We start from the raw sequence: 12670 nt of genomic DNA, 5'->3' as shown, positions 1-12670 counted from the left end.
TGAATGGACTGTGAGGCCAGCAAGTGACAAGGGTTTCTCAAATCTATTTATACTCCTGAATGACATTCATCTCAGAGCTATGGGATAATACTCTAGTTCATCCCACACACATTCTGCCTCCAAGAAAAGCTTGGGTTGGCTTCTTAGAGTGAAATAAATAGAAGAGTAATAAAATGGACAATACTTGTCACTTTGGAATGACTCTTCTGCTTTGCAATGTCAAACTCTGTACCTCATACTCCCAAGGCTTGTTACAAACAACTGTTTGATATTGCTTAAAAATTCACAGGCATGTTTATCAGGAAAAAACAGATGGAATATTAAACAAGAGCTCTACAAAATCTCTTGGCAATATTCACACTAGTACTTGCTAATCAGTTAAGGCACAGCAAGGAAAAAAAACCAACAAACAAAGTGCAGTTAATCAAACCAGAAATTAACGAAGAACTCTGTGTGTGTGTCTGTGTGTGAGTGTGTGTGTGTGTGTATGTGTCTGTGTGTTTATGTGGGTTTGACAAAGGGACAGAAAGGAAAAGGAATATGGCCTAAAAGCTTAACAGCACTCAAGTTTAACAGTAGTTAAACTGGAGCCTCCAGAAGAGGGGCTGTTGGCCCAGGATCCATTGTTGATTGGCAATCCTGCGAGTGCAGCAAACTTGAGAGTTCGCTGGCTCAGAGAGGCCCCATCCTGAGGGAGGTTGCTGCTGGCAGCCACTGTGGTCCAGGAGAACTCCAAGGGGCTCCATTTGGATGCTGTTTGTGGCCACAAGAGAGAGAGCCTCAGCCATAAAATGCTTCGTCATGGCCGCAGTTTGGGTCAGCACCCTGTCTTTGAAAGTGTGACAAGAAGAATGTTTTGCCATCCAGGCAAGAAAAGCAGTTCCCAAGGCTGTTCACTGGAAACCCCAGGAGTTCGTTAGACTGCACAAGTTCCTGGGAGCACTCCATGTTTCAGATAAGCTCCAGAGGAGCTGAGCCCAGGGGCTGTTCAGCAAGGCCGAGTCTAATACGTGTTTCTCAGATCACAGAGTGGCCTGACAAGGCTGCGGGCATTCACCACCACAATTTGAAGCATAAAGTTTTGATGTAGGGTAAAAAGCCCTGGCCCAGTGGAACTGGGCTGTTTCCTCAGGCATGTGGGAGAATCACAATGCAGATCCTTGTGCAATTAATTCCATCTCTCCCCACTTTTCCAAGTTCTTGGTGGCAAAGTCACTTAGGTTAGACACAGAGCTCACAAGAAGTGCTCCTGCAATTTACTGCACAATTAAAGTGAGATTACAGATCTCAAATCGTGGTCTGTTACATTTGACTGACTGATCTGAGGAGTTTCTGGAGCAGGAAACTTGCATCCTCAAATACTTACTGTGCATGGCATAGAGCACAGAGGAAAGATTTAATGTTAAAAGCATTGCCCCAGCAATGCTCTTTTGACAAGTTCTGCCCTGAGCTTTCCTTAGGAAGATCTGAAAGGTTCTCGCCAGCAGAGCAGGGCTATCAGCTGTGAAACAAGTGTTGGCACAAGCAGCAGCTTACCCAGGGAAGCAAATGTAGAGCTGGGAAGGAGCTGATCTGAAGGCCAAACCTCCTCAGCTCCTTCCAAGAGGGCTAGAACAACTCCTCATTCCAATGAGGTGGAGTGCTGGACACCTCAGCTCTGTGTGATGACTGGACACAAGTTTGTCCCACTGAGTGTTGTGATGGTTTCTACAGGAGCTCTGGGCTCCTGTGTGTGCTGAGGAGAGAAGGAGCCAAGTGCACTGACACACCTTTGCCTTGAGTATAGCCTGGCCTTGACCAAACACACTGAATTGTTTCCCTGTCCCAGTCTGGGGTTCCTCCTCTGCCCCGAGATCACCCCAGAGGGACACGAAGGTGGTTCAAAACCTGGTTTTCCCCGAAGCCGCCGAAGAGAGACTGCCAGAGACAGTTTTCTCTTTTTCCAAGGACAGTTTATTGCCTCTTATCTCTGGGACACTTTGCCTGGCCAGCAGCGGTCTGCTCAGCCTGGCATCCATGGTGGAATCTGCCTGGTCAAGGCAGGGCTTATCTTATATAGTTAGTACTACGTATTACATGTTTACAAAATTTTACCAATACAATACAATTTTATTAAATGGTCCAGCCCTGACCCCAACCAATCCAAGAGGCCAACGTGTCACCCAACATGGATGACATGGAGAAGAAGGAGGAAAAGGCGTCCACCCCCCAAACTCTCCATCCCGGCCACGTGTCCCTTATCATAAACATTCAAGAAAACCTATTTATCTACATTCTAACATTCTAATTTACACTCTACTCATCATTATTTTCTGTGTCTCTTCTCTCAATGTGGGCAGATTCTCCCAAGGAGCCAAATCCAGCCCCTGCAGCTTCTGGGCAGCACTCAGGGGTCTCTGAGGGGTCTGCCAGGGAGGTTTTTGCACCCCCAAAGGAGCCAGGAAAAAACCCTGGACTCCCACATCTCCCCCCTCTGTTTGCAGCAAAAAGACCTCCTTCACGGTTTTGTCCAGAGCCCTTTTCACAGCTTTGTTCAAGGCGTGCCGAGTGCATGGGATCATGCATGGCAAAGCAATGAGAATAGTAACAAGCTCCACTAATATATAAAAACCTACTTTCAAAATTTCTTTTTACAAAGGTAAAAGATCAAAAAGGTCAAACAGACCATCCAGTCACAATAACTGTGCTAAAACTCGGAAGGATGGTTTGTTTGAAACTACAATATAATTGCTATATACATTCTAATTCGGAGTAACATCCATTGTTTGGTTCTTTTTCACCCCTAAAACATCACATACAATTCCAAAATCCATTGTTGAACCAAAAATTTCTAATTCTTTTGGTTTGAAAACAGCCACAGGGAGAAATTGAACCCACACATGCCATCCATTCACAGGAGTTGTCACAACTCACATCACCCATGAAGGGATGCCCTCCGGAATGGACCATTCTTTCACTGTCAATCCCACCAGACATGTTGAAAATGGCTTTTTTTGCCTGGAATGCCTCAAACAAATTGTGTCCAACCCCACTGTCCATGCTAAACTTTCCCAAACACTCTCCCTTGGCTGCATCACTGGTAAATCCTCTTTTTCACCTAATACAGTTGACAAAAAATAAGATACAACAGCATATAAACAATCATTTTTCACTGTCAGTCCTTAAGTCTTTTAAATCTTGTTTGAAGAGAAGTTCACATCCTTTTTCCTTGATGTCTGCCAACACTCCCCTTGGAATCTTGGCGACTTGTTGTACTGGATCATTGTGAGGAGAGTCTCCTGCTAATTCTGCCATGGTGAGGTTAGCATGAGCACCACCTTGGTATTTCTTTCGCAGCTCCTTCAAAGCTCTTCTCCATCTGCGCTCCCATATAAGTCCTTGTGTGTCAGTAAGTATCAATGACACAAGAGATTTCATGTCACATGAAGTCAAGTCATATTCATTGAGAATACCTTTTAAAAACTGTTTAAAATATGAAGATCCCAGTCCATAATCTCTAATTGCCTTAATAAAATTTTTTAACTAAATCATGATTTAATTTTTGCCATCTTTGGTTTTGTCCTTGTGGGTCATAATTCACTGGCATGGCTATTTCACCAGTCCCAATTGCAGGACATTTTCTGCTTCTTGTCAAGTCCATTCGAATATTTGTCCAATCAACTAAAGTATCTTGAGCTGCTGTTGCAGGTCTGTGTGTCTCTGTAGGAATTTGTCTGTTCAAAGGTATTACTTGTTGAGATTGAGGCCAAGCTGCTGCCTCATCCATTTTTTGATTCATTGGTATTGTAGAAATCTGTGGTCCTTGCCGCATTGTTCATTGAAAAGTCCTTGCCCATTATTGTCATCAACCTTGTTCTTCCCTTTATTATCACTTGTACTGTCATTTCTGAATCTGTAAGAATTGTCCTTGGAGATCTGTAAGATAGGAAAACCCATTCTATAATTAAAAGAGTGTCTTTTTTGTGTTCGTCCCAATGAAAAATCAAACCATATAGCTGTGTTTCTTCTCCCAACACTGCTAAATGGAATGGTAAAGAGTCCACGTATCGGTGTGGAGTGGCGAGTGCCACAGTAAGTCCTACTAAAAATTCATTGTCAGGTACATGTTCCACTGTGAAAGGAGATCTCTTCCCCGTACAGTGAATGGCTTTTACACGAGTAATAGCTGTCTTCTGTCCGGGTCCTGTGAATGTTATTGAATTTTCACTTTGGAGGCATACAGAACTTCCTCCAATGCCTGTGATTTGATCCAAAGGTACAATCAAGTTCCATTCTCGAGGTCAGAAAATATATGAAATCACTGTCACGTCCGGTGTTCACCATCCCTGTGATGGTTGTTTTCCTGTTATGGTATATCAAGTCCCAAGTAATAGTTGGCTGTTCACGGGTTATGTACTTCAACCATAACGCATGTGCTTCGACATGGTCATTGTAGTGTGGATGCCCTTCGCCCATCACCGGCATTGCTTGATGCTCCAATGGATGCGATGGCAGAGCTATCGCTTTTGCCAGTTGAGTATTTTGTAGAATTGTCAATGAGGGTCAAAGAGCCCTTACTAAAATTGTCATCTCTTCGAAGCAGTCTGCTGAAACAACAGTAGGATACATTGTCAGTCCAAAATTGCTGCACCGGTCTGTGCCTATTATCAAAAAATCTTGTCTCTTTCGGCACGGTGCTTTCAGTCCTGTACGTATAGATGCAGATTCTTCATTCAAAAAAAACAAGTCACTTTTGAAGCTGACAGGATGTACTGCGTTCCTGGGCAGCAAATCCCTGTCACAGGGGATGTCCCCTAACGCCCTGCTGAGGGAGTCAGATTGACGCTCCCCAACAACTGTATTGTCTGTGCCGGTGTTGTTGCTGTTCCTTGTTGCACTGCCATCATTTCTGTCGTAGCACAAGATGGTCCTGCACTTCTAGTTTTTTGGCAGTGGCAATGGTTTTCTGTCCACATCCGTCAGAGAATAACATTCACTTGCCAGATGTCTTCCTCTGCGACATCTAGGGTAAAGTTCTGGTGGCTTGGAAGTCTTTGTGGATTGAGGACAATTTTTCCCAAAATGTCCAAAAATTCCACAGTCGTAGCATTGTCCTTTAGATGGATTCTTCTTAAAATTTGCAAAAATCTTTTCATGTTGTTCTTGAAGAACTTCCTTCATTTGCTCCTTGACAACTGAAGCTATATGTTGTGGTATTTCAATCTTGCTGCAGGCTTCAACCATCTCCGTCCTCTCTCTGTGGAGACACAAACAGAACCCTTCCCCCAAATGCTTACTTTGTAAGCTTTTCAACTTTCTCTGTCTCTATATTTTTGATCAAAACTGGAAAATTTTCCCTTGTACTATTATTTCAAGTATTATCTAACAAAGAAAACAAACCCAAAGTTTACAATCTTCTGCAAGTAAACATAATACAATAATTAACAATACTTTAAATAACAGGCATACATTTACAAGATTAGATAATTATCAATTTAAAAAAAAAAAAAAAACTGTGTCATCACCTCAGGGTCTGCAGACAGCTGACAAACCTTGACTCAATGAGGAACTAGATGGTCATCTCCGGAAAATGAACACCAAATTCACTTCAAAGTCAGCTTCAGCTGTTATATTGATAAGTCAAATTGTCAATCCAAACGATTGGAATATTATTTTGATGCAGAAAACACCTGGGTTTACACAATTTCTCTTTCAGTCAGAATTAAGGCTTGGCCAGAGCCTAAACTCTAATTGGAAGAGAACTCCCTGACATCTTTATATTAAAGAAATAAACCACAACTCTTAACAACAAAGTTACAATTAAACATTTCAAAAAGAAATCAAACTCCTCTAGCAACTCGTTTTCTCTAAAATTCATCTTTAGAGTAAGATACTTTGAACATGGCAAGACACTGCAGTGCTTCTATGATAACAACTCAGGAAAACCATAACATTAAAATTTTTTTTCTGAGAATGAAGCTCAAATAATTTTCTGGAATTCTGCAAAATATTCAAAAGCATAAGATATCAAAGTGTCAGGTCACAAAAGACCTGCCAAAATAAAAGAGAGAATTAAGAAAAAGAAAACAAAGAAGCATTAAGTTTACAACTTAGCTGATTATCTTCATACATTTGATTCAAGGACATATCTGGAGGCTTTCCAAAACTTACTTAAAGTATTGAAAGATTTCAAATTAAACAATGAAACAGAAAACAAAATCATTCTGTAATATAGAATTCATACAATCTTATTACAGTATTTTTAAAATTAAATACAGAAACTAAATTTAAATTTTAAAATCCAACTCAAAATCTATTGATTTATATTGACAATATTGCAAATACTTATAAACTGGCTTCTCTAAAACCATTAACTATAGGAAAATTAAAACTCAATGTTGACATTTAAATAAATGTCCACTCATATCTGAGCAATAACAAATCACTAAATATAGATGATGTATATTCAAATAAAATACAAAATACCTTATTATACCTTCAATTATTAAAATACCTAATACTATTAAAATACCTTTACCATTCTTAAAGTTTCAGCTATTTTTTTAACAAAAATGCAAAAACAAACACCTTTAGTTTAACATACAAGAACTGAAAATAAAACTGACTCTCTTGTCCTGTTCCCTTGTTCTGTTTGTTCTCCACAGTATAGATAAAAAGCAGCTCTTGGCCTCTCTCCATCCCCCATTCCCCTCCCGTCTGCAGCACTGGGTCTGTGCAGGCACAGGGGGAGCAGTGGAGGTGCTGCTGGAGCCTCTGGAGCAGGGTGGCTGTGCCTCCCCCCCTCTCTCGGTGAGCCTGGGCTGTGACCTCACGCTGCTGTGCCTGGGTTTGCTCTGTCCGGCTCTGTCCGGGCAGCTGCCTGCAATTGCTTCAAAGTTGTTAATTTTTTCACCTTTGACTTAAAAAGCATAAATTTCTCTCCCCATTAGAATCTGCCAGTTCTAATGTGGACAACTCAGGTTTCCCTGAAACAGGGCATTCGTCTCCTCCCCCAGCATTTCTGACAGCTGGAGACAGGTCTGTCTGTGTCTTTTCACAATTCTCGCTTTCCTGCGTCCCGGCCATTGCCGCAGGTTGCCCCTCCCTGGACATCCCTTGCAGCTAAATGCACCGAATCCGCGCTTTTTTCCTGTTTTTGTCCCGGTCAGTGTGAAGGCTGCCGCTCCCTCCCCCTTTTGGGCTGAGAGCCGCCCACATGGTCCTGTCCTTCTGCGTCCCGGTCCCCGCAGGTTGCCTCTCCCTGGACATCCCTGCGGCACCGAGCCCGCATTTTTTCGTGGTCCTGTCCCCCTCCCCTCTGTCCCCCACGGCCCGGGGAGTCGCCTGCAGCGCCCTCCCGCCTTCTGGGGTCAGGGTTTCTGAAGGGGTGAAATAGCAAAAATGTATGTCCTGCAACTCACTTGGAAATATTTCTAACTTAATTTTTCCCCTGGCCTTGCTGATGACAAGGCCCTTGCTGAACCACCTGCTGCTGGCAAGGCAGTCATAAACTTCCCTCCCCCAGCTCATAGCTAGGTGAGAATCCTTCCCCAGTCTCTGAGGAACTTTAATTGCTTTCTCTGCCTGCTGATAGCAAGGCAGCCGTAAACCTCCCACCCCCTGCTCATGGCTAGGTGAGAATCCTATGATGTGTCTGATTCTGAACCATCTTACCCAAAAGCAATCCGTCCAAAATCGATTCGGAGGTTCCTGAAACCGACCAGCAGTGCACAGGAGCGAGGCTTCCCGGGACACCTCCTCTCCGACTCGCGTCTGGAACTCGGCTTTTCTTGGCAGAGGGCCAGAAATCTCCTCCACAGTCCACCTCAATATCTTGCCTCTTCTGAAGTTCTGTCTTTTGGGGGTCTGTACCTGCCTTTGCAGGCTACAAGGATCCACCAGGGTCCGTACCAAATGTCTCTGCCTGGGGGGGTCTCCTCCATCTCTGTGCGTCTTCTTGAGCTTGCCCTTCTGGGGGTCCGCACCCACCTTTGTGGACTGTGGTGCATCCAGAGACGTCAGATGTCACTGCCCAGCCAGGGGGATGCCAGATGTCAATGCCCACCCAGGGACGCCAGGTGTCCCAGTCTGGGGTTCCTCCTCTGCCCCGAGATCACCCCAGAGGGACACGAAGGTGGTTCAAAACCTGGTTTTCCCCGAAGCCGCCGAAGAGAGACTGCCAGAGACAGTTTTCTCTTTTTCCAAGGACAGTTTATTGCCTCTTATCTCTGGGACACTTTGCCTGGCCAGCAGCGGTCTGCTCAGCCTGGCATCCATGGTGGAATCTGCCTGGTCAAGGCAGGGCTTATCTTATATAGTTAGTACTACGTATTACATGTTTACAAAATTTTACCAATACAATACAATTTTATTAAATGGTCCAGCCCTGACCCCAACCAATCCAAGAGGCCAACGTGTCACCCAACATGGATGACATGGAGAAGAAGGAGGAAAAGGCGTCCACCCCCCAAACTCTCCATCCCGGCCACGTGTCTCTTATCATAAACATTCAAGAAAACCTATTTATCTACATTCTAACATTCTAATTTACACTCTACTCATCATTATTTTCTGTGTCTCTTCTCTCAATGTGGGCAGATTCTCCCAAGGAGCCAAATCCAGCCCCTGCAGCTTCTGGGCAGCACTCAGGGGTCTCTGAGGGGTCTGCCAGGGAGGTTTTTGCACCCCCAAAGGAGCCAGGAAAAAACCCTGGACTCCCACATTTCCCCTTTGGCCCATGTCTCGAAACGTCAGGTCAGCTGTTAGACAACTCAGGTTGGTTTGGTGTAAAAAAATTTCCCTCAGAAACACCAGGTTTGTCTTCCTCTGTGTCTTCCCCTCAGCAGCCTTGGGGATGTTCCTGTGAAGCCATCTGTCTAACACAGTTTGAGACACCTTAAAACAGGACTCTATGGAGTAAGTCATGTCCTCTCAACTGTTCCAATAATCCCTTTCCAGTAACACGAAATCAATACTAACAGATGAAAGTGGAAAAAAACCAACTGTTCATTAACAAAAAGAATGTCTACAAAGGAAGGAAATAAAGTAACTAACTTCTGGGTATCAGTCAGACCTCACTGTCACCCCACTGGAACAAAGACCCAAAATGCCAGAGGAAAATTCCCCCCATGACCTGTATTACAAGATGTGCCGGGTTCTCTCTCGGGAAAAACAGGAGCTATCACGGAGCAGTTGCAGCTGCAGATGAAAGTTCAGTGGCTCGTCTGGCGTCGACTTTCTCCCAGTGGCAGAGCTCCATGGAACGGTCATGGCAGGTGAAGCAGCTGGGCTGGAGCCTCTCGCTGTCTTTTCTCCCCGGCACGTCTCAGCTCACAGACTCCTGGACTGTGAGCGGGGCCGCTCTGCTTCTGCAAGCACCATGACCCTGCTCTTGGACAAACAGTTTTCTTCTAGGAGAGCCCTGCATAGTGCTCCACATATCTTTCATAAAGACTATAAAACAACTCCAAACACTCCGCCTACAGCAGCTTTTCACACAGGGCTCCAGAAATCCAGGACAACTGTAAGTGAGTGTTAGAAGGATTTTGTCCTCTTACTGCCAGCAGAATTCTCCATGATTTGATGCAATTTTATTCAGATGTAACATGAGAGCTGAGATTTTTTTTTTAATTAAAATGCTTGACAATGAGTAACAAGCCTTGGGAGCATGAGGTACAGGGCTGACATGTGAAAGCATGAGGATGTCCTCCAAAGTGATCCGTTTAATTGTCCATTTTATTACTCTTCTATTTATTCCACACTAATAAGGCAAGTCAAGCATTGCTTGGAGGCAAAACAAGCATGGGATACACTATGGTCACTTGCAGGGTCAGCAGGAGTGGCAGTGATAAAGCAGGTAATCTGCTTCATTGTGGACCACTACAGAGCTACATCCCAATGTGGATTTAAGGAGCATGGTATTGTTAACAGCTCTTTTCCTGCATGAGATACAAAAAGAAGGTAAAGAAGTGATCCTGCTATACTAATGAAGGTAATGCCTATACTGTAGAGCCTTCCAGGAGGGTGATTTGCAGAAGCTCTGATAGGTCAGTGTCCTTTCAAGCCAACAGCAAAGCTATTCATCTGGGAAGTCAAATGGGGCCCAAGCAAACTCCAAAAACCACCTTGCCTCTGAATTGTAGCATAGCTGTAGTCCAGGACCTTCTCTCCAAACAAGCAGCACAGAGCCAAGGGCTCCTGGCATTTTGGGAAATGCTGATTCACATTCAAACCTGTTGAGGGACTGGTGTGTAAGGACTGCACCTCCATAGCTTCTGGTGGATGTCAGCTGGAGCATTCCACAGGCAACAAGAGCTCTCAGGACTCTCAGTGTTCTCCTGTGTCAGAGAGGCAGAGACACAGCTGAGGAGAGTCCATGTCAGGGGTGAGCCTTACCAAACTGAGCAATGGATGCTTCTGTCACTAAACTGCCAGGAAACAAACAACAACAACAAAAAAAAAAATTCTGTGCACACTCAGGCTATGTGTGAATGAAATTATTTCATCCTGGCCAGAATATAGTGATACCTTGATTCTCTAGCACTAAAAATGTTGTTGGAGGGTTTTTGCTTTTCCTGTAGTTTTGGTGACATCCTGACACCCTTAACAGTCCGTTTTGAATATTATTTTTTACAAATGGCACATTGATTCCTTCCCAATCGCTGTCTTGGTGGCTGCCCCTCTCTCCTTTGTCCTGGGGCTCCCTGCACTTTTTCCTTTGGCAGTTGTAAAAACTCTGTCATTTTTCTTGCCTGTACTTTACTTTTTTCTCATTTCTACTTTCCTCTTTCATACACCGGAGGTACCTTTCTAACCAACTCCTGCAAGGGTTCACTCTGCCATCTGTCCTCCCGTCCACCCACAGTGTCCCGATGTCCCAGTGCACACACCTGTCCAGGCCCCTGGGACGCTCTCCCAGCTCCTCTGGACAGAACCAGCTGCTGGCACAGTTCAGTGGGTGGGCACATCTGATGGTGCCACAGGGACAGGCAGGGGCTGGGGAATCCTGCAACCCTATGAGGGTGGGGAGCAGCCCCTGCCCACAGGGGTGGCGGGGTCAGGCACTCCCAGCTGAGCCCTGGCTGCCCCACAGCCTCAGCTCGGTCCTGCTCCTTCCCCACTGCCCTCCAGCCAGGCTGCTGGTCCTGCATTTCCACACCTGGCCTCAGCACTGCTCACCATAGAGAAAGCCCATTAAGTCCTGAGTAGCAAGCAAACCCAAATCCTCCACCCTGGCTCTGTAATGGCCTGGGAAGGGGTGGAGACATAGGAACAATACCTCCCTGTTTGCCCACTCCTGGAAGCAGGGAATACAATAAACTTGCAGCCAGCCCCATATGAGACTGCAGATTTTGAAGACAGAGCAGAGAACTCCCCAGTCCTTACTGTTATTTCCTTATCACAGATTCCTGCTGCTGTTTCTCTTAACCGTATTTCTCCACACTCCTCTTCAAACAGCCCTTTCCCAAACTGACACCATATTGCCCTCTCTGGGAGTGGGTTCCTGAGACCCTTTCTTGGCACCTCTTATTGCACCCTCTGGCCATCCATGTCCTTAACCACCTCCAGGAGTAGAGACAGCAAACTGTCTCAACATTCTCCCAGAGAACCTCTCGGAGGTATTTCAGGATTGTCATCCCTGTAGCCTTTCCTTTGCTGCCCACCCTGGGTGTTATGCCATGTTTTACTCCCTGAAGTTGTATTCCTCGATGAGATTTGCCAAGACCCTTCTCAGCTTCCCCTTACTGTCACCTCTGGACATCCATATCCTGTCAATTCTTCAGGAACACTCCTGGTCTGCCTCTCATCTGTTTCCTGGACAGTCTTGGGAATCAAATCAATCGCCTGGTGCTGGCCAGCACTGAAGGGACCTGGCCACCAAAACTGGCTGGATGCTTCCAGCTCCTCTTGCCAAGTGCTGGACCCAGATAGTGGAAGGCCCCCGACGAGACCCAATTGTCAGGAAAATCCATGAACGCCAGAGATTTATGTCCAAATGGGAGCCAGAGTAGTCGTTATGCAAAAAAAGGGGGAGTCCACTATGGCACACACCCACAGGGTTTTCTCTTTCAAGGTTTAGCAGGGGGCAGCCTCCTTTAATACTAAACTCCCAGCTGCATGTTGCCTTCTTCCTTCCAACATTAGATTTTATTGCCACCGTTTGTAGGCCGGTAATTTTTGCACAGCCATGGTAATTTCCACTGCAGAAGTTGGTTATGTCCCCAAATCCTTCCATGCCAGACAAAACAGGGCTGGGGTCACTGCCATGAAAAACATCCTTCACCTCTAGAATCAGTCAGAAGACAACTGCCTGTCTAGAACTATCTGTTTTCAAGGTGGAAAAGGATAATCTGTTCCTGTGTAATTTAAAACCAGAAACCTGTCACTGAGATCAGTTTCTGTGGCTTTAATTGGTCACAGAGACAATCCTTAAATATAATTGTGTTAGACCAGAAACCAGTCTCCATTTTTACCAGTAAATTATCAGTAAATAGATGAGGGCAGGTGCAGCACTGAGAGACAAAAGTGAGGAGATGGACACTTGCTTTTCTGTCTAGACCCTTGTCAGGGTTTGACTTGGTTTTGCCAATTTTAATATATTCAATTTCTTTTAGAGATAGGATTTAGGAGCAAAAACAAGGCAGACTTAAAACTTAAAAGTGGTATAAGAAGGAATTTATTAATAACACAA

This window comes from Erithacus rubecula (genome assembly GCF_903797595.1).
Source record: "Erithacus rubecula genome assembly, chromosome: 2".
Taxonomy (NCBI): domain Eukaryota; kingdom Metazoa; phylum Chordata; class Aves; order Passeriformes; family Muscicapidae; genus Erithacus; species Erithacus rubecula.
The sequence above is the reverse complement of the archived record's forward strand: the minus strand, read 5'-3'. Positions refer to the sequence as shown.